This window comes from Acomys minous (assembly GCF_964271855.1).
Source record: "Acomys minous genome assembly, chromosome: 13".
NCBI classification, from domain to species: domain Eukaryota; kingdom Metazoa; phylum Chordata; class Mammalia; order Rodentia; family Muridae; genus Acomys; species Acomys minous.
In genome coordinates this window covers 51,714,324-51,734,777 of record NC_140495.1, presented here as the reverse complement: position 1 = coordinate 51,734,777, position 20,454 = coordinate 51,714,324, and the positions used below count along the sequence as shown (strand labels likewise).

Genomic DNA, 20,454 nt, shown 5'->3' with positions numbered 1-20,454 from the left:
CACTGCCTGGCTCCCATCAGGAGCGGCTGGCCCTCTTTTTTCTGCTAAGCATCCTCACCGCCAGGTGAGCCCTTGCAGCCTGTATCCCCAAGGCACCACCCGCCTCCCTGCTCCGCCTTCGCTCCTTCTTCCTCTGTCACTCTCAGCAGCCATGCAGTGATGCTATGCCTTTCTCAGCCACTTCATCCCTGCTCTGTGCGGGATGAGGAGTGAAATGTGCCCCTGAATGGAGAGGAGAAGACAGGGTGGATTAATGGCAGAGGCAGAAGAGTAACACGGCCCAGGCGGAACAAAACAAGGGTGACCCGGACGAAACAAAGCGCCACAATAGATCATTTCTGAAAAGTCATCCGGCAGCTTTGAAACCGTGGGCTGTGTGCTCCAGGGCAGTGTCGCATCCATGGCTTTCAGGAGGCATGAATGGACGGGAACAGTAACTCTTTTTCATGCCTCTTTCAGGGGCCTTGTCTGCGGAGAAGGATTTACCATTCAATTCCCATACTTTTATGTGGGAAATTAGGAATTTGCCCCTTTAAAAGAAATTGCCTTTTAAACTCTCATAAATTGTGGTGATTTTATAGATTTACCAAAACTTCTTCTTCCTTCATGTCCTTCCACTTATATATCATTTTTAAAAACTCTTATAAATAAATACATACACACATACACATATACACAGAGAGAGACAGAGAAAGAGAGAGAGAGTGAGAGAGAGAGAGAGAGAGAGAGAGAGAGAGAGAGAGAGAGAGAGAGAGAGAGAACCATCTTTTCCTCTTTGCTCAAAAATCTTCTATTCAAGACATGTCCAGCAATAGAGACATTTCATCTTTCTATCCCATGCCCTGTTGGATATTTTTTTCATTCTTATGTTATTTTACCATTTTCCATCAAACACTCAAATTCGTTTCCAAATAAAAAAAGACCTTGAAAATCAGTTGCAGAACTGCACACGTGGCAAAACCTAGGCAGAGCTGGTGAGACGCAAACTGACCAGGACATTCAAATGACATAGAGGTTTCTAGGACTCCCTTCACCGGCCCTAGGCACAGGAATTGTCCAGTAAAAAACAATCTTGCTTTACTAGGAATGGGCTCTATTCAATGTTCCCAGCCACCGTGGACTGAGCCTTCATCCAACACCGGGCCTCCCTACCTGGCTGTTTGCTTCCCAGACGCCCACTGTGTTTGGCCATATTAATCTCATTAACCTTCCCTATCAGTTTCAACGGCAGTGAAGACTTGAGAACGTGGAGTTCCTGGCAGAGAAGCCGAGCTTTGGCTCCCTGCCAGTACATTTGAACATTTGATCTGGCTCCCCAGGCCCCTTCCAGGGGCCTTTTTTTTTTCCATAGGAAGAAAGCACAAACAAGGGAGCTTTGCCATACGAAAGGCAGCCATGTGTGACACCAGGCTATGCCCCCTCCCTTTGCTTGCCAGAATGCTCCCCAGTCCCCAGACCTTAAGGCAGAGGGAGCAGGCAGCTGAGCTGATGATGCCTGCTTTTCTCTGGGGTCGGTCAAGCATGCAGCACCTTGGGTAGAGTCCCCCAAGCAGCCTTTAGGCAAGAAAAGGCAAGAGGAAGGGTGGGGGCAGGGGAGCAGAAGGCCTTTCTCGCCAGCATATCTATAAGGCCAGTCAGGCGGGGAAGGGCACTTCTAAACACTTCTTCCTGTGCAAATGATGGCAGTGACCTCTGAAAGGTTTCTTAGGCAGGGAAAAGTCGCTAAATCAGTGGTTCTCAACCCATGGTCGAGACCCTTTCACAAGCATCACCTAAAACTCTAAGACCACTGAAAACACAGACATTTGCAGTATGATTCGTAACAGTAGCAAGATTACTGTTATAAAGTAGCAACAAAAATAATTTTATGGTTGGGGGTAACCACAATATGAGGAACTGTATTGAAGGGTCACGCCATTAGGAAGGTTGAGAACCACTGCTCTAAATAGACTTAATTTGGATGGATTCAAGCCCTGACATCACTTCTGTGGTTTAAAAAAAAATCAATTTTCTATTTTGGAGGATGTTAACAACCTGAGAAAGAGCTCCAGTACTGACTGCATCACACTAAGAACCTGAAAACCAAGCTGTTTCCTTCCTTGTTAATGCTCATGTCAAATGAGTTATTTTATATGTGTACATGCATCTAGGTGAGTGTAGATATACATGTGTGTGGAGGTACCCACAGAAGCGTTTATTGGACCTCTCAGAGCTGTGGTTATACACGTTTGTAAGCAACCTGACATGGGTGCAGGGATCTGAGCTCTGGGCCTCACAATTGGGCACCACATGCTCTTAACTTCTAACCCATCTTTCCAGCAGCAATATTGCCCTTGTAACAAGCAAATTCACCTTGAAATTAATACTTGGGGATTAAAGCTCAGTGGCAAAGTTCTTGACTACAATAAGTGAGACCCTGGGTTCCATCCATAGCATTTAAAGAAAAATTCAATTAATGGCAGCTCTTAAATACAGGTATCAGTTGCTTGTAAAAATAGGTAGCTTTAACGATCTGGGAAGGTTTAATTTGTAATTTAAAGCATTTGTTTTGATTATGTTTAATTTAAATATATGTTATCATTAAGTACATGTTGCGATATGCTTAAGTATTTGATTTTAAATTACAGTATTTCCACTTCTTTACTGGCTCTAAACTAGTAGAACTTCCAAAGTCCAGGCCCCTTAAAAGCTTTCCCATCCCCATGGCAACGACTCTCACATCCTTCAGCCGCAGCAGCAGTCAGCACCTCTGGGGAAGTCTTTTCATCAGCCTCACCCACACCACTGAAGTAGGCTCACTGACAAGTTGACATCACCACTGAGCAAGCTCCCAAGCAGCAACCCCAGCCCTTTGGAATTGGAACGGCATGTTGCTCAAGAAACCTTTTTTCCAATTTAAGCCTTAAGAGAACCAGCTTCTGTTTATTTTTAATTAAACTATATACAAGCTTAGCCATATAGTTTCAGAAATTCTTGCATGATTTTGTTTGCAAACTTTTCAACCTACCGAACTAAGTTTTATTTCTTTTGCTGTGACAAAATGTGCTGACAGAGGTAACTTAAGAGAGAAAACGTTTATTGTGCTATACAGTTCCAGGGGAGACACTAGTCCATCAAGGCAAGGAAGGCCTGGTGACAGGAGCTCAAGGACGTTTCTTCACATTGCTTCATCAGCCCATCAACAGAAAGCAAAGAGGAAGTGGAGATAAACTTTAAACTCTCAAAGTGACATACTTCCTCCCACAAGTTTCTACTTCCTACAGGTTCTAACCTTCCCAAATGACACCACCAGGTGAGGACCCAGTTATTCGATCACAGTCCTTGTGGAGTACACTCACATTCAAACCACAAAGGCCAATGCACCATGGCCAGGGGCTACTGTAGAAATGTACCCTGTCGTGGAGCTTTGCCCGCAAAACAATAAATATTATCATAAAACATTCCTTAAATGACTTAACCCGTGTCTGGCTTAAAATGATTCTGCAGGTTCACATCTGGTGGAGAATAAATCCTGTCTCCTACACAGGGTCTTTTTGCCTTCCTCCTTCTTGTTTTCCATTCCTTGCCCCAGGGATTCTGCATGCACTTGTATTTGTCTCTGTGCTTGGAATGGCATGCCACCCCTTGCATGCTTCCTTTCTTCTCTTTACATTGGCCTCAGCTAAAATACCAACTCATTATCTGAACATGCCATTAGAAGACAAGGGCATGTTTCTAGGCATGTAGCAAGGACAGAATCTATTCTTTGTGTCTGTGGAATGATGGTGGGGAAAGAAGAATTAAATAAGATAAAATATTAACCTGAAGTCAGTAATAATCGAGTAGCACTCGTACTACACATATCCAATACAAGTAACTGAAAACAATACTAACTTGAAAGTCTGAGAATGTTCTAGATCTTTCAAGGTTAAATCTAAGGTCATATATTGACCAGGCCTTGAAACTCATGAGCTCATAGGGCCAAATCAATTTTCCTTTTATACAGCACTATGGTATTATGCGGTGGTAATGAAGAGATCCAGGCTTTCTCTGGGGTAGCTCTTGAAGCTACAAGACATTGCTTGGTCCAATGAGGATGCCACACAAGTAGGTGCCAGCCCATTGGAGGGGAAATCCAGGTCTGAGAGGAACCTTATCCATTGAAGCCATGCAGAGTTGTTCACACACTTGGGCACATGTTTCAGAACATGGGAACATGAGGGATTACAGGTGGGCAAACTTCTTCCATGTTCCCAAGAGAACCCCAGCTCAGAGGCATTATTCCATGCGTTCTTGACCAAAGTACTTAACATCCCTAAGACCCCATCTGATCACCTCCCAAATCAGAGCATGGTACCATATCTGAATTATATACTATTCAAGTTAAATTCACAAGTTCATGTGAAGTTCTAAGGGATCTTTGTTTGTCTGTTGTTTGTTTGTTTGTTATGAGGAAATGCTTGACAAAATTATTTAAATTATTTTTGTTTCACTCAGTGTTCTATGTGTGCCTAGTAAATCACCCATCCCCTCCTCCTGCGGAGTTAGAGTTCTTTGGGCTATCTTACATTCCACTGTTGCCTAATGTCTTCTTCCAAGCAACCCATGACCTCTCCTTGTTCCTTCGCTTACTCATTTGTCTTTTTTTATGATGTTGTATGGTTGTCCCCACTTCATGGTCATTTCTCTTACTCGTTTCACTACGACCTCCTCCCATAGCAGATAGCCCTGGCAGTGGCTAAGATCTCACACAATTGACTTCACTAAATCCACTCAACAAGCACTCTTTGATTTATTGGAATGGATTAAAGTTGGCTCTACATGACTTTAGAAAAACAAATTAATTCAGAAGATTAATTTCAAACTGGTGGATTCCATGTGTTTTTTTTTCACTAGTAAAATGTTCTGCTTATATGTTAGTCATTCATGGCTAACTTACCTCTTTCTGTAGAAAAAGCTGAAATGTGGCTAAAATTATATAACACCCTGGAACTTCTGGTAACTCAGGATATTCCCTTCTGGGTGGTGTTTATTCTATGCCACAAACACCTGAATTACTGAAACTGAAGTCAGTCCAGGTTCCCTGGTTGGGGTTCTAGTACCTTGTGGATTGGCAAACATGCCTGACAAAAAAAATGTGGGGAATGCTTGGCCTTTCCTTCATCTGAGAATTATGCCATTTTCCAAGAAAAGCTAAATGGCTCATTCATGCTTTCGACTCTCTTCCTCCAGGCTGGTTTCCTGAGGGTATTTCTTCTCTAGGCTGGCATGTTCTCTCTCTCCTCTCTCTCTCTCTCTCTCTCTCTCTCTCTCTCTCTCTCTCTCTCTCTCTCTCTCTTTCTCTTTCTCTCTCTCTCTCATTTTTTTTCAAGTATGCTGCACTAAGTTGAGAATATTAGACTTAAATCAAATGAATCCTGAGTCTGTTATGAAATGAAGACCATTAACCTCATTTCATCTGTTACAGAGAAAAATACCATAGAGGTGAATGTGGTCCACTAAGGAGCTTCTGCTGGCCAGCTCCCCACAGTCGGACTCCAGTCCACACAGAATCTCTCGGCACCATCTCTGGAACCGAGCTCACTAATAAGCATCGCCAGGCAACTGAGCTGTTGTTTCTGCATCACTCTTATCATCAAGTGGAGTGGAGGCTTTCACATTTCAGGGGCTCTTTGCACAGGAAACTCTCATATGCCTTCACACGGCCTGAATTCTCCAGAGGGGAAGTCATGGAATGACCTGGAAAACTTGAGCAGCAGAACAAAGCTCCTTGGCCGGATGGCATCCATCTGGGGCTTCCAGAGGGAAAATAGTAAGTATATACACTGCCCGCAAGCCTGGGGCGTGCTCCAGACTGCCTGGGTCCTTGAAACCGATTTTCAAAATAGAAGATGTCATGAACTACAAACCTCTGGTCTAAGATCTGCTCCCCTGAACTACGCAATAAAGTTAAATGCAGAGAAGAAAAATACTTTGTTTGGCTCACCTGGAAGACTCGGGCCAGAGACAATTGGCCACAAAGGAGTTCTGTAAAAAGTCTCTTAGAAAACAAAAACTGGTCGACACAAACAATCTCAACACATATGTAAATATAGCTTCTCCAAAGCAAAGGAAAGGCTCATATTTTTCAAAGTGATGAAGCTGACAGGTTTGAGGAAAGGATAACTTGGCCTCTATTCACAAAGGAATAGGGGTTCGTGGTGAGCGAGGAGCATTCGAGTGGAAGCAGTGCTGGTGGCAGGGGGCTCGGAACACTCTGTGGCTGAAGCAGCAGCTACAGGCTGCAGGGAGCATGCTGACCTAGGCTGTGCACAGGGAGGTCATTATTTTTTAATTCTTTAGGTCCTACCATGGAACTGAAGAATAGACAAGCTGAACAAACCATAGCTGTCCCTTTCACACAGTGTATGGAGATGGCTCCCTTACCTTATATATAAGGATGGTGGACCATCAATTTTTGTAGTGGATCCCTGCATGTGGTGCACACCGGTAATCTCTTGTACAAGGGAAGCTGAGGCAGGAAGGTCATGAGTTCAAGTAAGCCTATGATACACGAAACTCTGTCTCCAAAATCAAACAAAGCAAGTAATTGAAGAGCACTATGGCTTGATGGCATACGAAAGTTAGTGAACAGGTGACAATAACCATCACTTGCAGTGACTTGCAAGATGCAAGAAGGATTGATGCTTCTTTTCATAGCATGTAACTCCTTCCAACCAACTACTGCAGTCAGGGCCGTAGGGGGACACTCGGAGACCCACTCAAAAATGTCACTAGGGAGAAGCAGAGGACCTATTTACAGAAATAAAGTCAGGTGTAGTAAAGTGAAAAAGGTGCTGATTGGTTGCCAACCCCAAGGCAGGACTAGAGAGCTCTGAGTTTCCTGGAGATGGTTTCCTCCAGCTGACTCTTCCCTAATGATGGCAACCTTTTCCCACCAAAAGGCCAGTTCCCACCACTGAGAAGAAACAACTGTCCCCAGCATTAGAAGAGCTGACTCCCACCACTGGGACTGACATCCACCACCATTGGACGCACCCCCTTCAGTGAAGACAGTGGACTACTCCTCTGGCTGGGCTCTGAAACTACCTCACAAAACGAAACCCAAAGCAATTGTGTCACCCTCTGGCCATCATTACCCTGAGCTTACTCTCCTGCTCCTTAATCTCCTAACCCAGCTGGAGCCTGAAAACAAGAACACCATTGATGCCATCATTCATGGCCCTCTGCCCCAGGGTTGTCCACAAAGCAGGAAAATGGGAGAGGGTAGGAAAGGCAAATGGAAAGTGTCCAGTGCACAGACTCCACACTTTCATCCAAGCATTCTTTTCTCTACCTAAGCATGACTTAACTGGAAGGCCCCAGTTAAGTCAAGCTTAGCCGTAGGTACAGAAAAATCCCAAATCCTTGTATACTGAAAGTATTCAAAAACAGCTTTATAAAAAGATTGAATTGAGACAATGAAGGAACTGCTTGCCCAGTATTCAAGAGAGCCTATGGAATAAAAGACAAGCAGCATTTTCACAGTGTAAAACTATTCCTTAACAGGGTGTTTCCCTATAGTAAACTGATCCCTAATTTGTCCATTCTGCCTAAGGCAATATAGCCAACATACATACAAAAGAAAATAGAGTAGGCTAAAAACTCTGCAGTGAAAATCTATGTATGCTTCAGTTGGAATGAAGAGAGGCTGGGGGCTGCAGCATTTTAAACTGCCTTTAATGCAAGATTACAGTGAGCATGGTTTCCTCCAAACTTCCCAGGCCCCAGGACCAAGAGCGAGGCAACAGTTGCCAGGGTTGTCCAACAAACTGTGCTCAACCATGGAAAGACAGCAACAGTGGAAAGATGTGGGCCTTTGTACCATGGGAGCTTTTTTGAGACCAGTGTTGTCTGGATTTGATGACAGGTAATGACATTAACTAATTAGAAAACTAATCACATTTGGAGCAGTGGAAGCTGAGCTCATGATAAGCATAATCAAATCCCTGACTTCAGGGCTTCGGGAATTGGAGGATAAGTTTTCTCCTCTCACAAAGCTTGACCAGATGCCCTTCGGGGCCCTTTGTCTGGATTTTTAGAAGCTACAAATACAAAGGAGAGTTAGAACCCCTGTGAACAGCAGCACCCAGCGTCTGAACATGTGCTTAGCAACACAACCACCCTACAGAGCCTTCTTACTGAGTCCCAACTGGCTGAAAGTATACTTTGCCTTCCTCCTGTCAGGAGTCCCATCAAGGTGAGCTTGTGACTTTACAACCCCTGTTTCCTCCTCTAAGCCTCTGAAGACCCGTAACCCCCCCTCCACCTCTGGCATAGCTATACTGGATAATCTACAATGCACAGGTGCGCCCCCCTTTAATTCCTGCACAATTCCTGAAGAGGCAAACATGTCTATCCCATTTGTCTTGGCACATTGATGGGAGAATACAGCGAAGTAGTGTTTCGGTGATGTTATAAACAGTTGTCAATATAAAGCATATTGCATGAGCCCAAATTAAGAACCCAGGTGTGTGCCATATCAATATCACTGTGGCTAGAAAGACAGGGAATCAGACACATCGTTAGAATAAGAAGCTGGTACTTTCCAGTGGCTAATGCCCCACACCCTGGCCATCTTCTTTTTCCTTCTGAACCCTCTGGGAGGAAGAGGCCAGGCCTACTGCTTTCAGAGCTTGTCAGTCTTTAAGGAGAAAAGAGCAACGAGCTGTGCTGTGAAAATGCCCTGGTTGTTCTTCTCATCTGCTGTCCCTCCCTACACCCCAATGTAAGACGTACATGGAAATGAAATCCTAATGTAAGCACTGCCCCTGTCCTCTGGAAAACAATCTCTCTCTACTTTCCCCCTCATCAATGCACTCATGCCCCCAGTTAAAGCTGCTCTATGAGTTCACCCTCACTGTTCAGCAACCAACGCATCACTTAAGAAAAAGAGAACCATTCAGAGGCCCGGGTTTCAATTAACTTTGCCATTGATTTTTGTGTAATTCTGGGGAGGCGTTATTCTTTTGGCAAAATGGGGCCAAAGAACTCAGCGATTAATGGAGGTTCCAATGACGGCATCCAGCCAGTGCCGAGACATTTGCAGTCCTGTTCCCCCGACCCTGCTAAAGGCAAAACCGGGAGGGAATAGGATTGGAAGTGAGGCCTTGAACTGCCCCCAGCAACTGCCCCCAGTCATTCAGACAGAATGACTTTAAAAAGTAAAGTGTGTCCTTGATTTTTTTTGAGGGGAGGGGTCGTGGTTTGGTTTGGTTTGGTTTGGTGTTTTGCTTTTTGAGACGGGATCTTACAAATGTAGCCAATAGTAGCCTCAAATTTAAGATCATCCTGCCTCCCTCTCCCCACTGTTGGAAAAGCTGCTTTACACAGCCTTTTGTAGCTGAGCTTTTTCATCTCCAGGCACTTTGAATTTTTGGTGTTTTAACATAACTGGGTTCTTTTGGAATACTGGTAAATAATATATATATATAGCCAAACTTGTTTTTCTAAGCCCTACAATTGTTTCATAATTGTGGAATAATTATCAGGCATGTATGATTAGCATGCATGTGCATGCGTACACACACACACACACACACACACACACACACACACACACACCACAACAGCACAGAGGAAGTCTCTGATATGGATATAATATTTAATGTGTTATGTCACGAGATGTCTACCAGAGGAAGAAGTCTCTATGAAATAGATTTAAAATAACAGGCAGTTTAATCAGATAAGTACACAGCATTCATCTCTGTCCCCAGCAATAGGATTGTGGGATAATGAATGAAGGGAAAGAGTTCTTTGCGGCACATCTCTGACTAAGTGAAGCAGGCTGTCATCAGAGGCCTTTCCCTAGGGAATGTCTTAGGTAGGACTTCTATTGCTATAACGAAACACCATGACCAAAATCAACTTGTGAGGGAAAGGCTTTATTTTACCTTACAGCTCCTAGTAAGCTGTACTAGGGAAATCAGGACGTGAAGTCAAGGCAGGGGCCCGGAAGCATGAATAGATACAGAGGCCATGAGGGGTACTGCTTACTGGCCTCTTCACAATGTCTCACTTTGCCTGCTTTCGTATAGTACCTCTAAGACCACCTGTCCAGGATTGGCGCCACCCACAATGGGATGGGACCCTCCCACAGTAATCATCAATCAAAAAGTGAAAAACAGGCTTATCCCCTTGGTGGGCATTTTCCTAAATTGAGGGAGGTTTTTTTCCTTCCAGAATGATCCTAACTTGTGTCAAGCTAACATAAAACTAGCCAGCCCAGAGAGGCAGTGGAGAGAATAAAGTGAGACCCACCTCAGGCTCCATCTTCCTGGATAGGTAAACCTTTAAAGTCAGGGAAAGAAACAAATGAGGAAAACTGGCTTTTGTCTTGAAAACTCTATTCCAAATTTACTCAGCTCCCCCAATGAGGAATTCAGCCATGCCATATGTTCACCAAAGTGTGGGAGACCTGTTCTATGGGAGAAGAAAGGGGGTGACAAGTAACCTTTCAAAGAAGTATGTGGAGAAAGAATTAGAACTGAGATCCTCCTGAAAAACAAATGCAAAAGATCAATGCACTCAGTTTCAAGGCCGCACCAGTGAGGCACACCAGGCGAGCTGCTCCTGGCGGCATGCCTTCACATCACTCCTGGTCTTGTAGCTCTGTCATGGGGATTCTGAGCGCCTTCCTGTTCTCCCCTTTGTTGTCTGCTCAGATGTTAGTCCTGTTAGAAAGGCTTTGACCCTCACACACACCATGGATCCTGTTTTCCCAGCCTTTCACAGATTGTGGGAAGACATACAGTGACTTTCCTAAGGCCTCACTGTGACTCGCTGTGGTGATTTGAATGTGATGAGCTGACCGTTTGACTGGGTATGCCAAGTTTTCTGTTCTTCTAGAAGCATGCGCGAAACAGAAGCTTGTGGCACTCTCCTACTGTTGCTCTTCAGCACCAACAAACTAGTGTGTCTTTGGATTGCAAGATCTTAGAGTTTCATTAAAATCACTAACATGAATGGTAGGGACAGAATCTACAACAATTTCTGACGTTGCTTCATTCATTTTGTTCCATGTATTTGTTTCTGCTCTGTGGCATTCTTAACAATTACAAAATAAGAATATCAGTCAACATTGAGACACACTGACACTGTTCTACTGTCCTGCAGAGTCAAATGTAATTCCTAATGAAATTTAACTCTTCCAATTTACTAGAACATCAATTTGTTTTCACATGTAATAAACGGTAAATTATGTTTCTTTATTATTTACTAACAGTAAATATTTGATTTGTATAAATATAGATATACAGATGGAAAGATAGATGATAGATTGTGAGGTGGTTACCCAGGGACACGTAAATTTTTATTTTGTAAACAGAAGTCACATGTAGAAAAAGTTTAAGAATCTAAATGCTTTTTGATGTCCCAGGAATGACACTTTGAGTCCATACTGTGTTTTCCTCTCTGTAAATGAAGACAGTGATGCACACTTCACAGGCTTGCTAAAAAGCAATACAGTTAGTATGCAGTGCCTATCCACATAGGCCCTTTCTGGTGTCATGATGGTCCTTCTCATAGAAAATTCTGAGGCTTCATGAACCAGGAATCAAATCCAAACCAGTGCAAGACCGTTCCACAGGGCTCTTCCATATTAGCTTGCTTTTGGGGGTGGAGGTGGTTTTTCTAGACAGGGTTTCTCTGTGTAACCTTGGCTGTCCTGGCCTCACTTTGTAGACCAGGCTGGCCTCAAGTTCATGAAGATCCACCTGTCTCTGCTTCCTGGGCGTTGGGATTAAAGGCATGTGCCACGACACCCAGACATATTGACTTTTAAGGTGAAAGGTGGTAGAAGTGGAGAGCCAGGCTCAGGACACACCTGGCACAGCTGACCACAGATCAGCCTGTGAGACCTGACCATAGACTTCAGTGCTACATAACACTTTAGGTATTCAAATGTGCCAACGTAGTAACATTGCTTTCTCATTGACAGTGGCACTATCTTCAGACTCAATCTGATGGGTTCCTTTGGTGGTGAGGACTGTGTGCTTCTGTATACCCACTCATACTTGAGTGTGAGCAATTATTTTAGCTAACAATCAGCATAAGGCAAAAAAAAAAAAAAAACCCTACCAGCTGCTCAAAAAACAAAGCAAAGTTAAGCCAGTGTCTAGTTGCATTAGTGAAATGGCAATCATTCCTGCTTGAGCAAACCATTCCTGAATTCCTGGTACATTCTATGATCCTGAGTTTTAAAAGATAACTACAGCTTAATCAGACGAGGGGGCTGGTATAGCTCTTATCCCCAAAGCCTCCCCCACAAAACTAAATGGAAAAAGTAACAGTAATAATAATAATTATTAATAATATATTATATATCTCTATAATAATAATACTATTATTATTTTAAATAATCCTCAACTATATGTAGGCAGCTTTCATGGGAATGAATGAAACTTGTTTTATATTCAGCAAGAACCAAAATATTAAACTAAAAACGATCATCCTGAGTGAGTTACCCAGACCCAGAAAGATACACATGGCATATGCTCACTTATAATAGGACACTAGCCCAATAGTGATGTCCCCTGAAAATCTTCTCTTAGCCAGAGATTGGGATAGATACTGGGACTTCCTATTGGGACTCTAAATGAGAGATGTAAGGAAGAATGAGGAAATAGAAGGATCCAGAGGGTCCTAGAAACCTACAAGAAGACCATTAAGGCTAGCAGATCTGGACCCAGGGGTGTCAGCTCAAACTACTGTAACAACCAAGGACAATGCATGCTGTAAACCTAGAACCGCTATCCAGATCTAGCCAATGGACAGCACATTCTCCACAATTGTGTGGGGAGCGGGGACTGACTCAGACATGAGCTCTGGTGCCCCCTATTTGACCACCTCCCCTTGGTGGGGTGGCCTGGTGACACTCCGAGCAAGAGTAAGCAGGAAGAGACCTGATAGGGTGTGATTTTGTAGTAGGGGACAAGGGTCCCCTAGGAGAGGGGAATAGAATGAACAAGGGAGGGAGGGGGAATGGGAATATAGCAAAGGAGGGGACAACAAATGAGATATAATCTGAAAAAATTACTTAAATATTTTTTTTAAATGAACCAAAAGAAAAGCTAATCAGAGAGGACTGCACCTAAATTCGGCAGTGAAGATGGCACAGAACATCTGCGCACACTGTTATCGTGAAGACCAAAGTCACTGTGCAGAGTTAAGACTCCCATATGGACAGCCTGTCCAGTGCCACGTTCATCACACTGCTTAGAATAATTGGTCACTTTCTGCACTGCACTGTATCTTACAGAATATACACAGAGACCCTTTCCTTGGGCCCTATGTCTGGTCCCTCTTCTCCTACTCTGGTTCCAGGATATGAGACCCCATCACCATCAAAGTCCATGTCCAGTTCCACTCAACCCATAGGAAGAAGAGAAGGCATGTTCCCTGACATTATGAGAACTGTTGGTTGGAACTGACAGATAAGTCCCCCGTCTCCCAACTCCATCAGTCTAGCTTAAATCAATGTACGCTCTGGAAGAGTATCCTCTTAACACTGTTACTAAGGCAAGCCAGTGTGGTTGGCTAATATTCCCATGACCCAAGAAGCTGAAGCAGAAGGATTCCCAGGTGTTTGAGGCTACCCTGGGGCACATAGTCACATTGTGAGTTCCATGCCAGCCAAGTTTATAGACACATCTAAAAAGAAAATAAAAAATAAGACACAAGTGAAATGTGGCCTCTTGGCCTCTTGGAGTGCTAGGGTCTGAAATCCATGTCCTTCCTCTCCAAGCAGGGTGTCAGCTGTGACTCTCCCAGAAGCTTCTGGGAAATCACAGCTCCTGATGGCTGCATCGGATATTGGCCGAGGATCACATCATTCTCCTGTTCCTTTGGCCATCCTGTCCTCCCCTGTGTGTCCCACAAGCCCCACCCTCCTCCTAGAAGGACACTGGGGCTGGTATTTAGCACTCATTTCGGAAGTGCAGAACAATCTCAGACTCTCTCCATCTTATCTCTAAAGTCTATGCCCTGTGACATCTGCTCCTTTGGTACCAAGGTTCAGTGCCAAATGATCCAGCAGCCAGTCACTGCTAAGGCTAGAGCTTAATGGTTGCCCAAAGTTTTGTGTGCTGTAGGCTTGACTTTTAGAGTGGCACTATTGAAAATTTAGGAGATGAAGTCTAGTGGGAAATCTTTAGGTTGTCGTGGATGTTCCCTTGAAAGGGATTGTGAGTATATACCATTTAGCTCTTTTTGCTTCTGTGTGAACTCACTCATTATGACAATTTCTAGTTCAATCCATTTGTCCACAAATTTTGGAAATTCCTTGTTTTTAATAGCTGAGTAGTATTCCATAGTGTAAATGTACCACAGTTTCTTTATCCATTCTTCTATAGAGGGACACGTAGGTTGTTTCCAAGTTCTGGCTATTATGAATAAGGCAGCTATGAACATGGTTGAGCATATGTCCCTGTTGTGTAGTAGTACATCCTCTGGGTATATTCCAAGGAGTGGAATAGCAGGGAGAAAGAGGAAATGGAAGGACCCAGTGGGTCCTGGAAAACTACAGGCGAGTCTGGGCCCTGGGGCCCTCCGCAAACTGTGGCAACAGCCAAGGAAAAAATAGGCAGTAAAAACCTTGAACCCCTACCCGGACAGCCGATGGACATTCTCCACTGTTGAGTGGAGAAGGAGATCTAACTTTCACACAAACTCTGGTGCCCCATATTTGAACATGTCCCTTGGACGGAGATGCCTGGTGGCACTCAGAGGAAAGATAAGAGGTCACCAAGGAGAGACTTGATACCGTATGAGCATATTCAGGGGGAGGAGGTCCCCCTCAGACACAGACTTAGGGGAGGGGAGGGGAGTAGGGGGGAAGTGGGAGGAAGGGAGGAATGGGAGGATACATGGGATGGGCTAACAACTGAGATGTAATACGTATAAATTAATAAAAATGTATTTAAAAAAAAAAGAAAGGGATTGTGAGTTATGAGGCTCCAGGACCCTCCCTTTCCTCCCCTTTGCATCCTGGCTATGAGGCGATGGCTCTACCCTGATACAAACTCCCACCATGCCATGCTGCTTCTCCACAGACAGATCCAGAGGCTCCAGAACAAACTCATAACCCAAAATAAGTATTTTTCTCTTTTTAAGTTGACTAGCACACATGCTTATTACAGTAACAGAAAACTAAGGCAGTTATGTACCATGCCAGATATTGGGCACATCGATAGCATACCCTTAGGTTTCTTCTTTTTCTTTTAGCCACAATCCCTGTGCCCCAAATTCTTCCTACTCTGAGATCGACTTCTTTATGAGAGAGGCAGCACATGAGGTTTTCCTCAAACTCTGCTTTGCTGGTAAACACAAAGTAATGTTTGTAGACCAGGAAGACCAATTTACATGCTATTAGTGGGAATGGGTGATGATAGAAGCCATACTACAAGAATTCCTAGAGTTTTCAAAGAAGTTTTACTCTTCTCTGGTTTGCTTAATTGTAAAAAGAAAAGAAAAGAAAGAAAGAAAGAAAGAAAGAAAAGGAAAAAGAAAAAAGAGGACGACACACCAACAGAATGTATTTTGATTTGTTTTTTTTTTTTAGAAAGCACACATCTTTTGCAGTGGAATTTACTCTGCATTAAAAAGTTTACTTCCACTCTGAAAAACATGTCCAAAAGTGTGAATTTCGGTGTAGACTACCTGTGCAGTGGATAAAGTTAGGAAATAAACAGAAAGTATGGCCTGTTGAATAAGAATGCCCCTAAAGGTTCATAAGTTTGAATACTTGCTCCCAGTTAGTAGAATTGTTTAGAAGAATTGGGAGTTGTGGCCTCGCTGGAGGTGTGTCACTTTGAGGTAACAGTTGAGGTTTCAGAAGCCCATGCCCTTCCCAGTGAACTCTCTGCCTCATGCTTGTAGATCAGACGCAAGCTCTCAGCTACTGCTCCGGCACCATGCCTACCTGCCTGCTGCCATGCTCCCTAGCACAGTGCTCATAAACTCTACCACCCTCTGGAACCTTAGGCCCAAATTAAATGCTTTCTTTTATAAGTTGCCATGGTCATGATGTCTTACAACAGCAATAAGAAAGTAACCAAGACCAAAGGAAAGTCACTCTGCTATGAGAAACTTACATAGACTGATGAACATGTTCAGGCTTACTGCAGAGGATGGGTAAAGAAGGAAGAGTTGCTAACTGTGACTGAATATGCTTTGGTGTGCGGTAGCAACCTGCACTTCTCCAGTCTCCAACGAGCAGTGTCTTGGGTCCTGAGCATGGCTGGGAAACAACATAGACAAATCTCAGAATACTCAGGCTGTGAAGTTGTGCCTGCCTTATAGGTAGGGATAAGGGAAAATGGGGGTGAAGGGTAGAACTTTCTCCTATACCCCTCAGAGGTGATGCTTGTGCAATCAAAGATTCTGGAATTCTGATTTTTTTCCCATCAGGCAATTTTGTTTGTTCCTTTGTTTCAGAGACAGAACAGACAGGCAACCAGTCATACCAAACATGAGGAAAACAATGTGAAACTTGTGTCATTTAAAGAACAAATATCAACACAGAAACTGTCACTCACACACGTCTTCTATAAGGAACGCACATGCGTCAGTGGAGGCATCTTCTGACTATGCCACCACCGACTCCAAGATTGTAAGATCAAATGAGAATAATTGGCCATGTTCGGGAGCCCAGCTGATAGCACCTACCTCTGGCACAGCCATGTTTAACAGGTGATGATTAGCTAGACAGTTTGTATTGGATCATTTCTCTCTGAGGGATTCCCTAGGATAGCGTACTTTCCATCTCCCAAGCCTATGTTATCTCCATCCACTAATAGCTAGAGTGACCTGCCCCCTGAATTTCAGTGCTTTGGAGGTCTTTCAGTCTATGGTGGCCAGGCCTGCTATTTTGGCCTTGTTATGGGGCAGCACACTCTGATGAAGGCTTCAGGACAACACACAATTCTTTGTCTCATAGCTGCAGTGATACGAGGAGAATCCTATGGCCTCAAATTCCCCCTCAGTAGCATACACTCAATGTTAGCCTCAAGTGCTGAAAAGTTTTCACTACCTCCTGCTATATTTGGGGCCCAGACTCTTCTTCTAGGCTTTGGGAGCACAGTCCAAGCCAACTTCCAGCTGAAAGAACAACTCTCTTTAAGCTTCAGTAATCCACCCCCCACCCTGCTCCATCACACAGAGAAAATCCACAGGAGAACATCTGCATCTCTAGAAGATTCTAGACATGAGTACAAGAGCACGATGGTTTGCGGAGTCCTCCAGCTCTTCTTTACATAGCATCCACAAGCCTGAAAACCTCAGTATTTTCCTGTTGTTTGACAGCTCTTAAATGATGATAAACAATGAAAGCATGCATGAACAAATTAAGGAGCTAAAAGAGCTGTTGGGGAGTTGTGAGGGTTTCTTCTCAGTGCTAGGAATCAATGCTAGACAAGAATTCTACCACTGAGCACGCAAGCTCAGGACAGAGCATTCTAAAAGACACAAGCTGTACATAAACACACAGCATATTGGAAAGAACAGCAACACAGAGTCTGAGACTTGCCTGCTGCTGAGACTTGCCTGCCTTTCAGCCTTCACATCAGCCACCTACCATCTTGTCTTGGACATGCTACCTTATTCCTCACATGCCCTACAGACATGATAAAATGCTTCTATTTTTATAGATAATATTAACCACTACCTTATGACTTTAAAAAAATACATGGTTTCGTTGCATGGATTCGCTTGGTCCTCTCAACTAGCTGGGGGCAAAGTGTGTCCATATCTTAAGGTAGCATCCCACCATGTAGGTTAAGCTAGCCAAAACCATGGCATCTTTGGACTGCAGCATTTAGAATACTAGAGTTTCAGATCATCCTTAAAGTACAGACATCATTAACAAAGATGTCATCTGTCTACAAATTCTTGCCCTGTCTAGCTCTCCTTGGGTTGCAGACAGAGGAAGTGCCTGACATGTCTGCCAATGAGCTAACTAACCATGGTAGAACCTTATCACTAATCCTGACTTCCTGCCCTAAATCCTTCCTTCCTTCCTTCCTTTTACATGCTACTTCTACTCGCTGAGGGTCATGAGCAGTTTTGTTAAATGAATACCATTATAAAAACATATACAAGAGGCAGGTATCACAGTTACAGAACATTTTTTAGCATGTGTTAAGCACAAGATGCCATATCCAGAAAAAGCAAACAAACAAAAATCCCTACACATCTCTCTCTTCAGCAGTGTTTAATAGATACAGACTGAACTAAATGACAGAGAATAGGAGCCAAAACTTTTTCTATACTGAGCCACTAGGCTTCTTAGACCATACAGTCTCTGCTGCAGCCCCTTGGGGCTGTGCAAACACACTAATGCCATAAACAGTGCAGAAAAGAGTGAGCAAGTCTGTGTCCAATAGAACTTTATTTATAGGAATAGGAATTCCTTTAACTATAGGAATAGGCAACAGGGAAGATGCATGCCAGGGATTCTATTAACCCTTAGACAGCACCAGCTTGGAGGAAAGTCCCATCCAAGGCACCATTTCTTCATCTGAGCACTTCTTGTTGGAGTACTGTGCTCTTAACATCGATGATTGCTCGTATCTAGGCACTCTGTCCCTCTCCCTCAGTGTCCTTTGGTAAGTGCCAATTGGCAGGAGGAGCGTCCTTCTATGGCAGTTATTCTGAAAGACAAAGAAGGAGGAGAGATTAAAGCCAGCCCAGGTCTTTGTGCTGTGCTCAGCATTTCAAGTGGTCCTCTTCAGATCGGACTGTGTTGGCTGTACACCTTCAGAAAGAGACAGAACTATTCTTTCATTTAATAGTCTTCAATGTGGGTGTGGGAGGGCAGGTTTACGAAAGACCCTTCTGAAATGCCAGCTGAAAGAAAATCATTCTCACTGGCACCACGGACTCTTTCTCGTGTGAAGCTGCATGATCACTTTTCATTTCGTTCCTCAAGCACCCCATGGCACCCATCCATGTATTAGGCTAATAACTGCATGAAGCTAGTTAAAAGGAACCAAGCAATTATTTTAATTAGAAGAGAACAAAAATAACACTCCTGGCTTCTGTTTTAAGGGGCAAGAAGGAAGTAGTCAAGGTTCAAAAAGATCCCACAAAATATTTTTGTGAAAGGAAAAATAATTAAGGCCAAATTTAGAATGTACTTGCAATAAATGGGCCAAATAAAATGAATGGCCCCACTGTGCAGCCAGGACCCATTCACAGAGAAGAGCCTCAGAAAGCCCATTTTTATGTGATACCATCTTGAGGACACAGCCAATTTTACACAGTGAAAGTGAATGTCTAGTAGACTTTAATGATCCTTGTGAATCCCTCACGCACCCTCTTAAAGAGTTTCTGTGTAAACTCTCTTATTAATAAGAGACAGGGGCCGCATCTTGTTCAATTTGCCTTTTAAGCAGGATGCTTTTTTTTTTGTTTGAATTTTTAAATTGCTCTAGAGAAATCTACCTTCACAGAGGATCCCTGTTGCTAATCTGTTCAATAAAAGGTGGCATCCATCATAAGAGGATTTTAATGGCTGTACTGTGTTCCGTTACACAGGGAGAGCACTGAGCTACAGAATCGCCCCAGTCTTGGCCTCCTACCTCTGCGTTGATTGTGCCACTTTGACCTCTCACTTCCATCTCAGTCTCATAAAAAGAAACAAAACGAAACTCAGAGCTGGCGGCTGCTGGTTGCTATCATATGTGCTGTTAGCTGAGCACCTATCCCCTTACACACAAGTACACAGAAAGTTTCAAATCCACACCGATCACGGAGGCCAGTGCTCTGCCACAAGCACAAATACATGGGCAGAAACAAGAGCCAACAGCCCCACCTGGACAGAGGCAAAGCTGTACAGCCTACATTTATTATTTAAGACTGGATTATCCAAGAGAAATACATAGATGGTTTGTTGTAGGAAGAAAGACCATCATGAACAAAAACCAAGACACTTAGAATCCTGGCACACAGACACAGCCACACTAGAATAAGAGAGTGAACAACCAAGGACTAGAGTCATCAAGAAAACAAGCTGGGGAGACAAGTCACAGCCAGGTGCTGTAGTCTGAATACTGGTGTTTTCTCTAGTTTCTGTTTTATCCTAGTGCACAGCCAGTCTATTGTCACTCATAGTCTGGGCTATGAGTGGGATGTCTATGTGCTAATCCGTCCTTTGTCAGTCATTCAACAGCTCACTCTGAAAAGACCATCTTCACCTCTTGCTGGAAGCCATGTAATGGCTGTGGAAGTTTGTCTTCTGTTGCTGTCAAAAACACCACAACCAAAAGCAACTTAGGGGAGGAAAGAGTTTGTTTTACCTTACACATACAGGTCACAGTCCATCACTAAGGGAAACTGGGGCAGAAACTGAAGCAGCAACCATGGAGGAACGCTGCTTCCTGGGCTTGTTCTCAGACTCGTATTTAGCTAGCTTTCATATTCAGCCAAGGCCCAGCTTCC

General features: G+C 43.7%; 1 protein-coding gene across 1 annotated transcript in view; it reads right to left on the bottom strand.

The window, feature by feature from the left end:
- Nucleotides 1–18,384: 18,384 nt before the first annotated feature.
- The window catches only part of LOC311581737 (uncharacterized protein), a 46,906-nt gene continuing 44,836 nt past the window's right edge, over nt 18,385–20,454 (bottom strand). The window contains exon 5 of the mRNA XM_084754272.1: nt 18,385–18,665. The gene's annotated coding sequence lies outside the window, so the exon portion shown is untranslated. The remainder of the gene's footprint in view (nt 18,666–20,454) is intronic.